Genomic DNA, 19,845 nt, shown 5'->3' with positions numbered 1-19,845 from the left:
ATCAGATCTCTAGACTTATTCATGCTATATAGCTCCAACTTTGTGCCCTTTGGCCAACATTCCCTCATTTCCCCCACCTTCCCGTCCTTGGTCACCACTGTTCTACTCTCTGCTTCTACGTACTCAACTTCAGATTCCACACATAAGTAAAATCATGCAATTTTTTTTTCTGTGTCTGGCTTATTTCATTTAGTATAATTCCTCCAGGTTTATCCATGTTGTTGCAAATGGCAGGATCTCCTTCTTTTTAAGGGTGAATTATATTCCATTGTATATGCACACACCGAAAGTTCTTTATCCATCCATCTGTTGATAAGCACTTAGTTTGTTTCTATATCTTGGCTATTGTGAGTAATGCTTCAATGAACATGGGGGGTGTAGACATCTCTTCAAAGTACTGATTTCATTTCCTTTGGGTATATTCCCATAAGGAACTGCTGGATCATATGTTATTCTATTTTTAGTTTTTTGAAGAACCTCCATACTGTTTTCCATAATGGTTATATGACTTTATAGTCCCACCAATAGTTTACAAGTGTTCCCTTTTCTCCACATCCTTGCCAACTTCCTTCCTTCCCCCCTCCTTCCCTCCCTCCTTCTCTTTTTTTTTTCCCCTTTCTTTCTCTCTTTCTTTCTTTCTGATAGTAGCCATCCTAACATGTGTGAGATAATATCTCACTGTTATTTTGATTTGCATTTCCCTAATGATTAGTGATGTTAAGTACCTTTTCATATACCTGTTGGCCATTTGTATGTCTTCTTGGGAAAAATATCTATTGACGTCCTTTGACCATTTTTTTAACTGGGTTGTCTGGTTTTTAGTTATTGAATTGTAAGTGTTCCTTATATATTTTGGATATTAACTACCATCACATAGATAACTTGCAAGTATCTTCCTCCAGTTCGTAAGTTGCCTTTTCATTTTGTTGACTGTTTCCTTTGCCATACAGAAGCTTTTTAGCTTGTTGTAGTCCTACTGCTTAGTTTTGCTTTTATTATTATTTTTTCTTTGCCTGAGCTTCTGTTGTGACATTCAAAAAATTGTTGCCAAGACCAATGTCAAGAAGTTTTCTCCCTATGTTTTCTTCTACAAGTTTTACAGTTTCAGGTCTTAAGTTAGTCTTTAATCTGTTTTGTGTTGATTTTGTGTATGGTATAAAATAAGGGTTCAATTTCATCCTTTTGCATGTGGATATCCAGTTTTCCCAACACTATTTATTGAAGAGACTATCTTCTCCCCATTGCATATTTTTGATGAAAAAACTCTGACCAAATATGCTTGGGTTTATTTCTGGGCTCTCTATTCTGTTGCATTGGTCTATGTGTCTGTTTTTATGCTGGTACCATACTGTTTGATTACTACAGCATTGTAATATAATTTGAAATCTGGAAGTGTAATGCAGCCAGTTTTGTTCTTGCTGAAGATTGTTTTCGTGATCTTTAGTACTTCCATACAAATTTTATAATTTTTTTTCTATTTCTGTGAAAAATGCCATTGGAATTTTGAGAGGGATTGTGTTGCATCTGTATATAGTTTGGGGCAGTATGGATATTTTAACATCATTAATTCTTCCAGTCTATGAACACAGTATATCTTTCCATTTACTCGTGTTTTCTTTAATTTCTTTCATCAGTGTTTTTCAGTTTTCAGTGCACAGATCTTTTGCCTCCTTGGTTAAATTTATTCCAAACTATTTTACTCTTTTTGATGCTACCATAAGTGGATTGTTTCCTGGATTTCCTTCTCAGTTGGAGTGTTGTTGGTGTAAAGAAATGCAACTGATTTTTGTATGTTGATTCCATATCCTGCAAAATTACTCAGTTTTTAAATTAGTTCTAGCAGGTCTTTTACATGTGTGGAGTCTTTAGGTTTTTAGGTATATCATATCACATCATCTGCAAACACAGATACTTTGGCTTCTTCCTTCCCTATTTGGATGCCTTTTATTTCTTTTTCTTGTCTGACTACTCTTGCTAGTACTTCCAGTACTATGTTGAATTGAAGTGGTAAAGTTGGGAATCCTTACTTTGTACTGGATCTTAGAGGAAAAGCTTTCAGGTTTTTCCTCATAGATTATGATGTTAGTTGTGGGCTTGTCATACCTGGTCTTTTTTGTTTTGAGGAAATTCTCTTTTATGCCTATATGTGGAGAGTTTTTGCCATGAATGGATGTTTAGCTTTGGCACATGCTTTCTCTGCATCTATTGAGGTGATCAAATGTTCTTTATCTTTTATTCTGATATGACTAGTTTTAAAATTTCTTATTTTTTTATTCACAGAACTCAGTATCACAAAACTATTGATCTGCATTTATGACTATTATACCATGAAAAATAATTGTGAAAATTTAATCCACCCCTACCCTGCCACACTTTGGGAACACATTTATGTTCTCAAGACACTGGGCTTCAGTATCTTCACTTCTCCTGCTGATATGTATTGGGTTTAGCAATGTGTTACCAGGCCATGAACTTATCAGTTGGAGATAGTCTAGAAGGGCAGTTAAAATGGCCAAGTTTATGCAAAGTTGCAGAAAAGAGAACCTGCAGTAGGGAGGAAAAAACTCATAGAAATATGAACTTTTCAATCCCTCTTCCTTCAGCTACAGGATTCTGCAGGGGCCACTAGAACTCTGTTCTCATTTATCTAATACTTGGCCTTAGCAGATTCAGAATGGAGAGAGAAGCTTACATTGCAATAATAAGATATATGAACACCATATTGAGCACTTCCTATTTGTCAGGGACTGTGTAATTTTTTACCTACAAATAGTCTTTTATGGAGCAAATAACATAAGATTCAACTTGTGAGGGTATATCTGAGGCACAGCACTACTTCATGGAAATGGGGTACACACAGAACTCCCCCTTCATTACTGCCTCCTGCAAGAATGACCTTTGCTGAGACATTTAGCATCTTGGAAAGACAAAGTACAATAGAAAAATACTGGGTTGTTCAAACCCCTCCAACATTTGAGAGCTTTTAATAATTAATGATCAGATCATTTAAGAGTGTGTCATTTATCACTCTCCTTACCATCTTGTCATAGTTTAAAAAAAAATGGAAAATCTAAAACCAAACATGTAAAAATAATTTTCTTCCTTTAATTCATGAAAAAAACTTTTAAAAACTTTTGTCATTTTAAGAAAACAACTAAAAATAAATAATCAGCAGGAACCAAAATATTGGATGCAACTTTCTAACTTCTCTACCTCAGCTTACCTATCTGTGAAATGGGATTAACAATGGTGCACTACACCTGCAGAGGAGTATAAATTTAATAAGCTTTTCAAACCTCTGCTTTGTAATTCTCAGAGGAAAAGGCACTCTGTAAATATGAAGTAATCTTATTATCATGCCTCATTATCTGAGCTAATATTAACTGTAGAAAAGTTATGTCAAATAACATAAAATGGATATTGGAATAAAACTGCAGTCTGATTTTGCTGTTTCACTGTTTATTCTGGCAAGTGAGGATAAAATAAGCATGAAGGAGAAATAGATGGCAAACCCTCTGATCATATTTTGCCACCAAAATTCCAACCTAGAAATAACAAGTAATGATAAAATAGCACAATTCCTGGTTCTGCCAATGTCTGAAATAAAAATCAACTCAGATTGAGCATGCCAGCTGAAGATAAATATCTTTTTTTAAAAATACCCTACTATGAAAAACCATAATGCCATCCTGATAATTGGCCAGTAGCATCATTTTTCACTACTTAATATTTAGCACATCATTAGCAAGAGTAAAAATGTCAAGAATCTCATACAGATATTGTTTCCATTATTGTGAAATGTTCAAGTGATTCTCATGCAAGGACAGCTTACTCTGTAAGTCAAGTGCATGGTTTTTACAGCGAACTAAAAATGTTCTATGACTGGTTGAAAACATTGGGCAGAACAGGAATGGTGCCCACATCTCACGACCTTCTAGTTAATGTTTTATTCTTTGCACATTTATTTTGAACAAACCTCAAGTCTCTTAGCCCAAGGATAAGTATCTGAGCTTGTGCAAAGTTGATCTGCAAAATCGAATCTGAAGCTCATCCCCAAACACAATGATAAGCTAATCCTTTGTGTTGGTACAGCGCAATGCGATTTTTAACACTTTACAAACTTTCTCTCATATACTTCCTTCAAACCAGGGGAGTATCTTCTTTATCTCTATTTTCTTTTTGCAGTTGTGCTGATGCTTCTGAGTTGAAGGAATAGCAAGTAAAACAATTTGTAAGTGTTCTTCATTGTCATCATAAAGAATTTATTAAAGACTCTTGTGGAAAACTGTGCTATGAAGTACTTTAAGATTATATAAAAACCATAGGTGGCCAATGTGACCAAAGACCAGATTGTCACCAGGAGTTCAAGACAATGCAAGAACAACACTGGATCATCTTGCCTGGAGATCTGGTTTTAAGAATAAGTAACAAATTCTCTAAGCCTAGTTTCCTCATTTATCTACCTCCAGGGACAGATGTGAAGAGCTCAGTGAGATTAATTTATAAATGGTAAAATTTACTCATGTAAGACTTTTATACCTTCTCATCCACCCATATTTACATTGAAAAAGAGAAATAGGTAGAAGTAAAATACACAAGGGAAGTCGAGAAATGTTACAGGGATAGCAATAAATCTCTGCAAGACTTCCTTTGACATAGTTCTTTAACAAGATAGTCTTCTAACAAACATTTCTTTCAGAAAGTTTCTAATCTCTAGCCTAGAGCTCTCATCATGAAGTAATGTCCCAAACATCATACCCAATTTGTTTTGACCACTAAATAGGCCACTACATGGTCCCTACAATAAGCCCCAAATTATATTATAACCCTAATTAATACCTGCAATGATGGGCAGACATTAGTTTGGTATGTGATGACCAAGGACTGCAACCCTTAATTGGCAATTTTGCCATACTCAGCAGTATTTGTTGCCCTCTGTCATCCGAATTACTTTGTTCCAACCCTGTCATCCCATTGGGCTTTAATGCCTACAGTGTCAGAAAAATCCAGCCTAATGCTTTCTTGGTGACTAGCTCCAGTTCAAGGGTCATAATGTCCCCCAGGATGTGGAGGGTCTCAGATCTACCAGGAAGGCATCACCCCACATTTTACAAGAGAAATTATGATTAGAGAATTAAATATGAAGTCCACTTTCTCAGGAATGGGGTTCAGTGGAGGGCACCTAGGTTTCCTAAAGCAAGTTCACAAGCCTTAAAGCTTCGGCCCTATGAACAATCTGTCTTTTGACTTTTTTTTTTCTCTCATAGGTGTTCTGGAAAGCAGAGCATGTGGGAGCATAATAAAAATGAGTCATATGGGGGTGGGGGACCTCCCCACTAGGGGACTGGCATTTAGAGATAAATAGACTGTGAGAAGGTTACTGAAATTGCATTTTCACTGGCCAAGTTCGTTTTTTCAGTGACGTAGCGATGTAAAATAAAACACAATACAATGGCTACGGAGGATTGTTAGTGATAAATAGCACAGGAGACAGACTCACATGTACTATGTTTTTCCCACTGCAGATTAATAAAAGAGGCAATTATCTAATAAAAAAATGACTGTTAATTGCTACCAGTTAAGTACTACTACCGTTAGTACTATTAAGTACTATTAGTATTGGCGAGATTTACTTCACCTTCTGCTGCTTGGAAATTTGACATCATTCCTGGCTTCTACCTCTCCCCCCAGTTACAATCCACTGGAAAAGAGAAAGTGACAAGAGCCATTTAATATGTCACAACACAGAGTGAGGGGAAGAAGTGCTGGAAGTGGGGCTTTTCAAAGAGAGTCGAGGAAATAATCCAGCATGATGATTACAGAATATGCTTTTTTCCTCCTTTCTCCCTCCTTTTCTGTAGGGGTTTATTTTGGTTTTGTTTTTCTCATTTTATTGCTGATGTGTTATTCCTGAAGGGTGTGTTCTTGCAGGTTTATGGCTCAGACTAATGAAATTGCTCTAAACAACATTTTGATCTTGGAAGGTCACCCAGAGTGCTATACCTTTCCTTTAATGATTCAGGTCTGGACCAGGCATTTCCCAGAATTGAGATGGTAATGAAGTCATTAGTTTCTTCCTACTTGAAGCCCTGGCTAGAAAGCAGAATTCTATGGGCAAAGTCTGAGTGGGCTTTTTTCATAAATCTCACACCCAGCTGAGCTGTAACACCTGTTACATTTTCCCAGGAGTTCGAGCCATAAGACCATTTCCAATCTATTTGCTCTTCTTCTTGCACAGGACACTGACAAAGGCAGGGGTCCCTGTTTTCTAAGGCACTGCTAATTGAAAATCTCTGGCTGGTGCAAATGTGAACTCAAACCCACAAGAGTTCCAAATAAGGCCCCCATGATTATTTCCTGCTCTTTTTAAAAATAGCCTTTATAAATGCAGGTTATACAAGATTAATTTGTTTGAGGGAAAAATAGTCGTTGAACCTCTTGCCCCCAATAAACTTTTACTTTCCATGCAGTTTAAAAAAAAAAAGAAAAAGAAAGAAAGAAAAGAAAGGGAAAATAATAAAACCCAGAGATCAGCTAACCCTACAAGCCCTGTGTTTGTGAGAATTAGAGGGTGGGTGTAGGGTAGCATTAAAATGTATTTGCTTTTGTTTTGTGCTTTCAAAATCTTCTCTATTTATTAGATTTGCACACAAGGATTGAGAAGAAAGTTGAGTCCAATGATGGAGCAAATGTAAAGTGATTACAATGGCACGTTTTTTTAAAAAAGAAAACTAGTCTCAAAAACCGAATAATTAAAATGGGAGGAAATTTTCCTGTAGGATCCTTGAAAGGAAAAACAAAACACATTCGTCTGTAGAAAAGATGGGCATTTCTGGCCCTAATAACAGTCTGTGGGAAAAAACCCTGAAAAACAATGTTATCAGATCTCAGACGACATTTGACAGAAAAAAGAATGACTAGAAATAAAGTTGATATAAACCCATTCACAATTATATATTCCTCTGGGAGTCAGAGCACCTTAAGAATCTGAATCTTAAAGATAAAACTTTGGGGACCATAACCCACAAATCAGAGCCGGGAATCAAGCTGTTCCCTGTGGTCCTACCAACCGTGTTCTCTTCACCCAAAACCACTAAAGAAATGGACTGCCTTTGAATTCTGTACTGTGATTCATTGATGTTTTGTGGTTTGGTGGTTTGTTCGTTTGGGGTTTTGTTGTTGTTTTCAAGTGCATTGCTTGTGGTCATTGTTGTGGTTTGAGTTGGGTACCTTTGTATGCCTCACTCTTAAGGCACATCCTCATTAACTATAGTCCTCCTAGCCTAACAATTGAGAATATGGCCTCTCACTCACTTTGAATTATGAAAGAGGAGTATGCATCAGCAGGAAGAGGGCTATCATTTCAATACAAGAGGAAAAACATAGCAAATACATTTCAGCAAATATGTTTTTAGGAAAAATGGTTGAGGAACTGTATTCCTACAGCATGTTGTTTTAGTTCTACTATGAAATCTGCATGCAGTTCTAAATCTGATTTTGAAGAGAGCTGAGACACTCAGAACCTTCAGAGAACACATTCAAACAGTTCCTAAAGCATATATGAATCCATTAAAAATAGATCTGGTTGCCTATTTATTGAAGAGGAAAGAGGTGCACAATATGTCACTAAGTGAAAAGCTTTTAAGTTGATCCATTTGTAAATTGCCATTGTTTTGGTAGGTCAAAAACGGTCAAGTATCTATAATTTCAACTTAAATACTATTCAAGATAATATGATCTCATTTTGTTGTTTAATATACACTCTAAAAAGTTATTGGTAGTTTTTTCTGGTAAGGAGATTGTGGGTAACTTTTAACTCATTTCTTCTATTGGTTTACCTATATTTTTTGCTTTTTCTGGAATAATCTCTGGGTTCTCCCTGGAGCTCCAGGCTGAAGATGAAATACTTCAGAAACATTAGCTATTCTTTTTTGGCTTCTGTTAATCTTCACCCCAATTCTCAGACTACTTGTACTAGTCATGAGTTTTTTGGGTTTTTTTTTCCCAACCCATATCTCACCAATTCTGACTTTATCTATCACCAATTCTGACTTTATCTATATAAGCTATAGAGTCAGACAATTTAGTAACTTAAGAATTAAATTGGATTAGTGAACAAATCTATAATCGACCTTGCTTACCTTTTTTCTCACTTCAACCTGCTATAAAAACAATGTGTCACAATTCTTTTCAGAGTATTTTATGTTCCCGTCCACTGCACTGAAAATTAAAGATATGTTCCTACAAAGGAAGAGTCAAGCAAAACAATGATTCTTAATAAACTGAATCTAAATTTCTAGAAAAAAAATATGATCAAGGTGCCGGCCTCTTCTTTGTTAAGAAAGCAACACAGATTCTGTCAGAAATATCTTCTCTCATTTTCAGAAGTTTGAGTTATTTCTAGATTCTTCTATCTCCTTTCCACCATTTGCTTCTTTTGACTCCCTGCTTGTCAAGGGAGTGATTTTTTGACTCTGCGTGCATGATTGCCAAGTCTTACACTTGTTCCTTCTTCCTGTATTTGGTTATTGATGTCCTACAGGACTTTATTACCCTGTTTCACCAGTAGGTTCTGCCACATCTATTACAATACTTTCTGCATGATAGTAGGGCCTCGTTTGATCAATATTCTATTCTGTATGTATTGGTGATGAATATTGGTATTCGTCATCTTCCTAAGAGCTCAGGGTTTATTTTATTTTTATTAATTTATTAATTTATTTATTTATTTATTTTGTGGTACGCAGGCCTCTCACTGTTGTGGCCTCTCCCGTTGCGGACGCGCCCAGGCTCAGCGGCCATGGCTCACGGGCCCAGCCACTCTGCGGCATGTGGGATCTTCCCGGACCGGGGCACGAACCCGTGTCCCCTGCATCGGCAGGCGGACTCTCAACCACTGCGCCACCAGGGAAGCCCTCAGGGTTTATTTTAAAAGGAACTATTACATTATTTAGGTTGGCAATACTGATCTATATTTTAATTAGGGAAAGTTGAGCAAAAATAATTTAAAACTCTCCCCATCAAGGGAGGTAGCGTGAAGCAGTAGAAAGAAAATTGCCATCAGGTAAGGCTGTAGCCCAGATTCTATGACTACATGTGACTTAGAGCATATGTCACTTAACCTCTAGGGGCCTTAAGTCAGTATCTGTAAGATAAAAGATTTTCAAGAGACAGAACTTAGGTCTTTCTGTTTATACTTTTGTCTGACTCTCAATTCATTAATCCACAGATCCTCTTTGAATTCCTACGTGGCTCTGATGCAACATCAATTTTCTACGATGACCAATAACCAAGAGTAGTTGATCCACCAATCCTGTGGTTCCCGCAGTTCTGGAACTCCGTTGAATCTTCAGTTGTCTAGGCAGAGAGATTTAAAGTTTGTTCTTTACTATTTCTTCATGGCTCTTCTGTTGACCAAGGCTCAGCGAGAACTGTGCTCCTGACAGATAACTTGGTGGGTACAGGTAACCCTGCTGAATAAACTCCTCCTTAGAAACACCTGGTAGATTTGAGTTTCATCGTGTGCACTGATGTCCTGTACCATATTCAGGAATTTCCCAGACTCTCTTTCTTCCCTAAATTCCCACCCAAATTGCACCCCACTGGACTAAGAATGGAAATCAACTTGGAATGTTGTCTAGAATCAAAAAGGAATTTTTTTTTCTCAGTTTCAGGTAATAAAAGTAAAAGGGCAGGGTGATCTTTGAATTTTCCCGGAGAAAAATTAAAATGTTCTTTATTAGTTGCTACAGTGCCCCAGGAAGGGATTCCCCACTCCCCTTTTTTTAAAATAAGAGCTTCCCCTTCCCTATACAGCCCTTTTGATACAAGTGAAAAAATTCCAAATTCCTCATTTGTTTAGCCTGAAAATCCCCTGCACATTCCCACAAACTACTTCCTTTTCTCTCTTTTTAGCAAGACTCCCCTCTCTCTCTTTAATGAAGAGAAGTTCAGAGGGTTTTTCCCATGAATAGATGGCAGGCACCTGGGAGTTATGAATTTTAAAGTGATCATTTTCTTTCAGCCCTGCCGGACAATGGGCATCTCCTTTTGACTCACTTTCACAGCTTTGAGAGGCTCTCAGATCAGCCACATTCCAATCGGACTGGAGTCAGATCAGAGCCGTGCTGGACCGCATCAAGGTCTCGCACAGAAAGACAAGGAGCAGATGGCCGGCACCGAGCTCTCCTCCCCTTTCAGCGCGCAAAGGCAGGCAATGTGGGAAAGCGTCTGCCCGGCATTGCCTATTGATCCCTGAATAGAACCACCGCATGCCACCAGCCTGTAGGTATGAACCTCTGTTAACAGATGGTGAGATCATTATGAGCAATTAATTCCTTTAATGTATCAGTGGGAACATGTTGGAAGGGATGATGCAAGCATTGAGTGAATAGTGAACTTCTCACTCCTGGGGGAGCAAGCAGGAGCTACCTTCGGGGGCGGCTGGGAATATCTTCCCAGCCTGCAGCCTTCTGGCTCCGGACAGGAGCTGCGAACGGGCTGCACAGAACTGAGGTGTGGTTTTCATTAACTAATTGTGACTCCTTCCCTTCCGCGTCGTGATTAATGCCAGATTGGTCTCTAGATCATTTTTATACACAAGAACTATCCAAAAACACAGCGAGAAACAAAAACAATATTTGTCAGTTAAGTCCGACATGCATAGGGAATTATTTCACAGAAATCAGCAGAGTATCAGGTTATGGGTCACTTTCGCTAACCACAACTATAGCTGTGACAGTTCTCAGTTTAAAATAACGGTTTCTTTCAACAAAGTTAAAGCGGTGGTAAAAGTATGCTCATCCCACTGTCTGAGTCGGAAAACTGAATGTTTGGATGCATTATAAATGGGTAGATTTAAAAGAGGGTATTTTAAAAAATACGAATTCACATGTAGGGTGAATTTGAGCAAATGACACATGTAGCAAATTATCCCCCCTAGTATAAGATGGAATATTTTTTTTAAAATTTCAGTAACAATGTGAAAATGACTGTCAGGGGCCAACTGGAAAAAATGGTCACCTTCTTATTTAGATATTTCTCTGATTCATTATCAATGAGATGATGGCATTTTTTGCATGTTTTCCTACCCTTAAAAATAATATTTCGTAGTAGGGGTGTTTTTCTTTTACAGGCAAAAGAATCTTAGGACACAGTACAGATCATAGGGTAGCCCTTAGATTTTAAGAAGATAGAAAATACAGGAACAGGAAATACTGGCAACTATTCACTTAATTCATATTTAAATGACACTTTTTGCTTGTAATTAAGACACTTAAGTAGTGTCTCTGTTCATGAAATTTACATAACTGTACAATAGCTTGCCTAAATGAACAGCAAATGGCAGTTAACCTTGAAGTGTATTATCTTAATGAATAAATCTGGCTTTAATTCAATAAATTAAAAACAGAAATAATATTGCAAAAGACTTTTAAAAACAGACTTGCCATCCCCCATAAATACAGCATGGTACTGTTTATAGTTGGGTTGGAATGCTCGGACATTTTCCAGTATGATTTTAGAGCTCTAAAAGCATTCCAGTACACATTCACTATTTTTCCATCATTGTTTCCAAAGCAAATCAATGTCACTTTCTGGAAATCATCGATAAGAATATCTGAACACTGAATCAAGACACCTAAGCATGCTTATTTGAGATGGGTCTTCATCTGGGCTCCCAATTCCTCTACCTCCATGGGAAATTTGGAAATTTTTTTTCCAATTTTATATCGCAGAGGGTCCTATGACATACAGAAAAGACTAGAGGAAAACATATTTCTTACATAGGAAAGAGACATTCCCACTACTTTTCCATTTAAATCAGATTTCCAAGGTCTGCAAATCCCTTCAGCATAAGAGAACCGACAAAAGATGCTGAATGCTTCCCTCCTAAAGTTTGTTGCATTAATCAGCGCGATCATGTTTCAGTGATTATATAGTTAAGGAGAAGAAATCATGCAATATGTTTTTATTTGCATGAAATAAGTTAATGAGGCACCACCTGTGCCTTGTATCAGTTTACTGGGGGAAAAAGCAGAACACAGGTGTTCTAAGAGCATCTTGGTAGATTTTATACATTAATTTAAAAACACTAAAACCTAAAATCATTTATCAGAATCCAGCGGTGTATATTGCTCAGGAATAACCCATATACACACAGTCATAAATAAAAATCATTGTGAAGAAATTCCTGGTTTCTTGGCAGCAAGGGGGAAAAAAAAGCTGTAATTCATTCTTTCCTCGTTCTCACAGTGTTCTCTATTGTACCATCTGCAATATACAATGTACATGCTCAGCCATAACCCGTAAGGCTGGAAAAGAAGCATTCACACTGTGAATTACCATTTTTCCCAGCATCGAGCTCTAGTCAAAGACAGCACAATAATAAACTAGAAGCTCCTTTGTCTGTTAACATTGTTCTTCATTACTACATGAAAAGCAAATTGTCTCTGTACAGAGGAAGAGTGGCACACACAGCCATGGGAGTAGGGGGAGGGATTTGCCTCTCTCGCTGACTGCCTCACATACACAGAGGCCACTCATCTATCTTTCCCCACCGGCCCACCCAACTGCGCCTTCCCAATCATTTCATCTGCAGGCACATTGGGAAGAGATCCCTTGTTCAGTTGGGTGAGATGCTGGATTAAAGACTCCTGGGATGCTTTTACACTGCATATCCTGGAGCTTAGATCCACAGATTTCTTTCTTTTTTTTTTAAGTCACTTCAGTGTATCCCTTTATAATATTTGGGAGAAGTGATGCTTATCAGAGATGCTCTTTTTTTCCCCCAGGGCTAAATAGAGTCTGCAAGTTATTGTGGGTTATGGGGGCTCTTAAGAGCCAAATGAAAAGGCAGCAAGCAAACAAACAAAACATTAAGAGCAGAAGATGTCAACTGTAGAAACTGTAGAAACTATATACTATATATATAGTATAACAAGTACATGGTAACAGTTACTGTGAAAGTTAAGAAAATACACAGATTAGACCAGAACTACCGGAAAGGGTCCTTATAATTGAAATAAGTTACTTATTAGAAATTAATGATTTTCTGAGGGTTTTTTTCTTTTAGATGTAATGGATTCCAACAAATCTTGCAACACAAGCTTCCATACAAAAACTATACTCAATTAAAAGATCGTAACTATCTTCTCATATGGAGGCCAATGGCCAAACCCAAGTCCATGATTTTTTTGTGTGTGTGTGGTACGCGGGCCTCTCGCTGCTGTGGCCTCTCCTGTTGCGGAGCACAGGCTCCGGACGCGCAGGCTCAGCGGCCATGGCTCACGGGCCCAGCCGCTCCGCGGCATGTAGGATCTTCCTGGACCGGGGCACGAACCCACGTCCCCTGCATCGGCAGGCGGACTCTCAACCACTGCGCCACCAGGGAAGCCCCATAATTTAAATCTCAAAGAAACTTACCTCTTCATGACATCTGATAGGAGCCTCAAGGGATCATTTCCAGAGTGTGTTGCTAGAGAGGTCTGCCAGGAGAGGCTGAGGGGTGCTCTGTTACACAGGACGTGGGGAACCGAAATCATGTCTGCTAACTCAACTCTACTGACCAGAGTCTGGCTGGATGAACTCAATTGCTGAATATCAGTTCCAAAATAGTTCAATTCGTGTATTTACTGTTAAAAAGAAGTTGAGATCTCATCAGACAGGTAAAAATCGTTGGGGGAGGAATGTCCAAATCAACTCTGGACATAAAACAGCTGTTTCTACACTGTTAGGTTTTGCAGTATCATTTTCTGCATGATTGCTAGTTTTTCTTGCTTGCCCATGGGAATAATACCTGGCTCACTAAATTGTCATGAGGCTTTAAGGAGATCACATCATAAAATAACTATAGTAGTTCTCTCTAATATAGTATGTTTTCAGTAAATGCCAGTTGTCTTTTCAGGTATAGATGAACATTTGATTTTAACTTAGGGGGGAAAATACTTAATTGCAAAGTAGTATATTCGCATTTGTTCTGTTCCTAGGAGACAACTTTTGTGTATTTTTAATGTGCAATACTTGAAAGACCACCTTGAGAAATGGTAAAATGTTTGTGGAGGTAACTGTGACAATCTTTCTCTACTCTGAAATTCTGTTATTCTAGAACATTCCCAAATATCTAAAGTTCATGTATTCAACCCAGAAATCGAGTCTATTCCCCTAGAGCCTGCAACTATATTCTGTCTAAAGAGAAACCCGCCTCTGTATTTTTACCATACACCACATGACTTAGGGCTAGTTTTGACTTAGGCTGGCTCATCCTGTGTAAACAAGACACTGACATCACCAGGACACAGAAAGGAATAAACTCAGTCTGTGCCCATGAGAAAGTGGTAAAAATACATGAGTCACATCAGAAACATCTGTCTTCAATCCCAAGTTAAGGACTTCCCAGGCTAAGGGGCAATTTGTGAATCACATGATCTACTCTCCAACTCAAACTGTGTGCTCATTTGTCTTAATCCTACTAAAACGTAAAAGGATAACTGATGGTGTCTCTTTTTTAATAATACTGCTTTTCCTTGAAAGTTTGCATGCTGGTTTCCAAATTGTTACAACAAATATATTTTTTTCTTTTCTAATTTTAAGCTTGAATGCTCCCTTCTTAATTTGGAGTAACAACATTTGTTCCTAAACTCATAAAACACAGCATTGACTAATAGTCCCTATAGTTCTGCTTTTTCTGCAGGGGAGACGAGCTGAACTTCCTGACCGTGGCTCCTCACATTAAGACCCTTCGTTTTCAATCTCTTTTCTCACTCCCTCTCCAGGGGCTCTTTCTCCATCATTTCAAACAACACAGGTCATCTTGGTCTAAAGCATCTGTTCTCAAGTGGGGGTGACTTAACCAGGGGACATTTAGCAATGTCTAGAGATAATTCTGGTTGTTAAAACTGGGTGGAGGGGGTGATACTGTCATCTAGTAGGTAAAGGCCAGGGATGTTATTTAACATCCTACAATGCATAGGGCAGTCCCCTCACCAGCTCCCATAACAAAGAATCGTCTGCCCCAAATGTCCATGGTGCCAAGGTTGAGAAACCCTGGTCTAGAGGGGAAAAAAAACACAAAAAACTAGTTTTATATCATTTTGTATCTAGCTACTCTCCTAACCACTCTCCTTCATCACTAGACTTTTTCAAAATATCTCCCCTCTATCCATTTCCTATTACCCTCTTACTCCTTCGTCATCTGCAGTTTGTCTCCCAAACAAGTCACTGCCACTGTTCTCTTCAGGATTACTAACCTCTTTAATGGTCAAACCCAACAATCCAATGAACACTTCCCTCTCCTTTACTTTGACATCTCAATGCATTTGAATTGTTGACAGTTTTCTCCTTCTTATAACTCTCTCATCCCTTGGTACCGTTCATGCCACCCTCTTCAACTCTTCAGCAGCAGAGCATCTCATCCATCATCACAAACGCTAGCATCTCATGCCTCACTTCATTCTGTTCTACACTGAAATATCCTCCCAAAGAGCGGTTTCCCTGCCTGCCCTACCCAAAGTAGTACCATCTGATCTTTCTATCTCCTTAATTTGCTTTGCTTTATCCATAGCATTTATTGCCACCTGATATTATATTATATATTTATTTTGAATTTGTTTCTTGTCTCTCCTCACCCCACTCCCGCTTCCCTCAGAATATAAGCTTTAGGATGGAGCAGGGACTGTGTTTTTGTTTGTTTGTTTTTTGCGGTACACGGGCCTCTCACTGCCGCGGCCTCTCCCGTTGCTGAGCACAGGCTCCGGACGCACAGGCTCAGCGGCCATGGCTCACAGGCCCAGCCACTCCGCTGCATGTGGGATCTTCCCGGACCAGGGCACGAACCCGCGTCCCCTGCATCGGCAGGCGGACTCCCAACCACTGCGCCACCAGGGAAGCCCAGGACTGTGTTTGTTTTGTTTACTTCTTCGTGATGAGCACCTGCCACTTAGCTACACATGCATATCTGTAGAATGAATGGCTGGATTAAAGAATGGATGAATGAATGGCACCATGAAGTGTTTTTCTACCTGCCAGCCCTGTGCTTAGTACCATGTCCAATACTGGTTGTATCTGTCTTCTTAAAACATTTCTTTCTTTGTCTCCTAAGACATTGCCCTAAGCTGATACATCCCATTTCCATGACCACTTCTCTTTCGATGCCTCCTCTAGATGCTTGGCTGTTACTGAGATTCACTCCTCAGTGGCACGCCATCACTTTGCCTTGCACTCTCCTTGACAGCGTGTTCCAGTGTCCCACTGGAGTGACCCTGCTAGGATGCTGTGTGTCACACTCCACATCTGTAGAACCAGCTGTATCATGGGTTGTCCTGGCAGACCAAACATGTTCTAGATCAATGCTGTTTCTGGTAACTTTTTCAACAAAGTAGAACAATTGCAAAGGCCTTGATACAGGAGGGGAAACTTGAATGTTTGGGGGAGTAAAGAAAGGCCTGTGTGGCTGGAATGAGGGGATAGGGGGGCACAACAGTGATAAAATATGACTGTGAAGACATTTTCATTGGAGGCTCCTTTATGTGCATGTAACTACCCAAGATGCAGAGACAAAGAAATTAAAGATGAGCTGAGGTTCCCTTCATCACTCAAGTTCTGTGATTTAGTCATCGCAAGCTTATGTTTTTGTTCCTATCAAACACTTTCATTTCACCCTGCAAATTCCCCTCTCCCCTGCTTCTTTTTTGAGGTTCCCTATGGTCAATTCCTCTGACCCTGTTTACTTGAAAAAATAAGTTATCACTTATTATTTTTTCAAATAGTGATCTATATTTAAGGTGAATCAGAACAAGAAAATTTACTCCAAAATCTATTCCAAAGTACTGAGAATTCACATGGAGCTTAAATTATACATAGTGGAGAAAGGCACAAGTTTTGGAAACACCCATATAACTAAAAGAGATGTCATTTGCTTTTCCCTCTTTTACCCAAGTACGTTTTCTTCAATTTTTTTTTTTTTTTCCTTTCTCTGATTCATCTTTTTTTCTATCCAGCCTCTTGGCCTTTAAAGAAAATTCCTTGGGACTTCCCTGGTGGTCCAGTGGTAAAGGATCCTCCTTCCAATGCAGGGGACGCGGGTTAGATCCCTGGTTGCAGAACTAAGATCCCATGTGCCGCGGGGCAACTAAGCCTGCGTGCCACAACTACTGAGCCCGCAGGCCTCAACGAGAGGGCCCGCATGCCACAAACTACAGAGCCCATGTGCTCTGGAGCCCTCACGCCACAACTAGAGAGAAGCCTGTGTGCCACAACGAAGAGCTTGCACGCCGCAAAGACTTGCCGCAGCAAAAGATCCCACGTGCTGCAAGGAAGACCCGGCACAGCCAAATGAATAAATATTTTTTTAAAAAAAGAAGGAAAAGGAAAACTCCTTAATGGTGGGCAACCATTGAAAGCAATCACATATAATCTGAGTTATCAAGGGGGATTTGAGAGAAAAGTAATTTCTGACCAGGAATACCAGCCAAGACAAAGATAAAGAAGCAAAGTGGATATACGTGTGTGTACGTGTCCATGTGCGTGCCTATGGCAGTGTTTATGCAAAACCCTGGAATCTGAACTTCATGGGTGCCCTTAAAAGTCATCTACTTTTTAAATTTTCAAATACACACGAATCAAACAAGTATTACATGAATGAAAGATGAGTCCTATTATAAAGGTGAAACAATTACACAGATCATTTTTTAAACCTGGATGGAAATAAGCAGATATTACTAAAAAGAGTGAGTTTAAACACTCTGGAAACTGTAAAACATTAGACACTCATAATATATTGTTGCTATGAATAAATAATTGCTTGTATATTTATTTCTTTGCACATTTAGATACACTGTGTGATTTAAATAGGATTATTGGGGGCTGCTTTAAATAGGAGTGGGAAGCCAATTCTAGAGAGAAACTACAAGGAAAAAAATTCCTGTTCTCTTCCTGAACTTGTCCCAGGAAGTTTATATTTGGAGTTTTTATTTAAATCACTGTTTCCTTTCTATTTATCTTCTATATTCATGTATTTGGACATTAAGATAGAGTTTTAATATTCTGCTTAGAAAGAGTCTTATATCTGTCAAGCTACACAATGAATTTAACTGATTAATGAATTAACCAGCTGACAACCATGGGTGTTTCTATTACCTGGGTGTATTTTAGCATGTTTTCAACTAAGAAGGATAAAAGAGGTATTAGAGACCACTTGGGAATCATTAATAATAGTAGCATACATTTAGATGAAGGAAATTTCATATCAATTTTCAGAGAAAATAGTAGAAATCTTGCGATCTTTTCTGGGGGAAGGGGCGGTAGGTGGAACCCAGAACCTTGGTGGTTTGATTGGACGGTGTACTACACGGTCTAAGTCTGATCCTTACAGAAATTGCTTGGTTTGCAAAATTGTCAAGGAACTAAATGACTTAATCAACCTTTCCCATTTTTATCTGCAGTCAATCTAAGCTTATTATTTATCAAACCACTCAAGTGACGGCCCCTGATTGAACAGAACATTCCACTGGGAACAACGTGAGTAGCCTTCCCTCCTGGGAGGGGGTATTCACAGACATCACAATGTTCTTTTTTCACCTTCAACCTCTATACGTAGACACTTAAAAGCCATTTTGAACATTATCTCATTATCCCTTCACTTTTCAACTAGGAGTTGATTACCCTTAATTTACAAGGGGACACTGTATTGAGAAGGAACCCAGTTTCTCTACTGTTACATACAAAGCACTCTGTGTGGGGCTAAGAACAGAATTCAAACCTTCAGGTCATAATTTAGCCTCTGCTTCAGCATTTACATAGCATAATATTACGACTAGGACCCTCTCCACCTCTGAAAAATAATGGGGTATTATTGACAAACAGAAATCCCTTTGTGCTCATTTAAAATCCTATTTTTTAAATCAAAGGTGGCTGTTTTTGAAAAGAAATAAATTCAGACTTTCAAATATAGCAGTAGCTTTATTTTATTTATGTTTCTAGTTAGAAAACTGCTCTGTTTAGTAAGTATTCACCCAAACGGGTGAATACATTCCTCAAAGAGACAAACTAAGGTAACCCTGATTGTTTTGTTGACTTTGCTAAAGGCAATGGCCCAAAGCATTAGTAATTAAAATCCATTTAAAATTAATTTAACTTCAGGAGCTCCACAAACCCATAAAATCAGATGCATGCAAAAGTAACAGCTACAGATGCATTTTTGAAATCAGTGGTTTTCAAAGTGAAAAGGTAGACAACGGAAGGAAGGAGAGTGCAGGACAAAGAAAAAGGAAAGAGAGACAGAGAGAGGAGAAAGAAAGTGCTTAGTATTAGCCTGAGAAGCTTGCCCTCTGAGCTCAAGCCCACTGTTTCAAAGACAGGATGACTTCACTTAGTAAGGTTTCAAGTTACTGAAGCATCATTCCCCAGAATGGAGCCAAACTAGATTGAGACATTTGAAAACGCTTATCTGAGCAAACATTAAATTTGTATCCATTTCTCAAAACCAATCAGAGATTCCACTGACTACCATCCTAACCTCACAGAAATTAAGCAAATACTTTCTGCATTGAAATGTTATCTAAGCTTTGCATCGATGGAATCTTTGACCACTTGCTCACAACTTCAAGACACGTGCTTTTAGATAATCAGATGTTGGTGTTTGGGGGAGGGATGGTAAATATATCTAAACACTGTTCAAGTCTTATTTAAGAGGGAAAGTGTGGAAACTGCTTTACCAGATGTGGAAAAGAATGTCATCTACAGTAAATTTGCAAGTGTAGGGATTTGAGTGTAAGAGCTAGAGGTGGGGTAGGCATGTGGGAGAGCAAAGGACGAGAAGATGAAAATAAGAGTCTCCTTTTTCTACCTATT

General features: G+C 38.7%; 1 long non-coding RNA gene across 2 annotated transcripts in view; it reads right to left on the bottom strand.

Annotated features, from left to right (window-relative positions):
• The window catches only part of LOC125965684 (uncharacterized), a 294,608-nt gene extending 280,977 nt beyond the window's left edge, over positions 1-13,631 (bottom strand). For both annotated transcript variants that reach the window (XR_007479912.1, XR_007479913.1), the window contains exon 1: positions 13,423-13,631. This is a non-coding gene — a long non-coding RNA (uncharacterized LOC125965684). The remainder of the gene's footprint in view (positions 1-13,422) is intronic.
• Positions 13,632-19,845: the final 6,214 nt, after the last annotated feature.

This window comes from Orcinus orca, chromosome 10 (genome assembly GCF_937001465.1).
Source record: "Orcinus orca chromosome 10, mOrcOrc1.1, whole genome shotgun sequence".
Classification (NCBI taxonomy): Eukaryota; Metazoa; Chordata; class Mammalia; order Artiodactyla; family Delphinidae; genus Orcinus; species Orcinus orca.
This window is presented reverse-complemented; position numbering and strand designations above follow the sequence as displayed.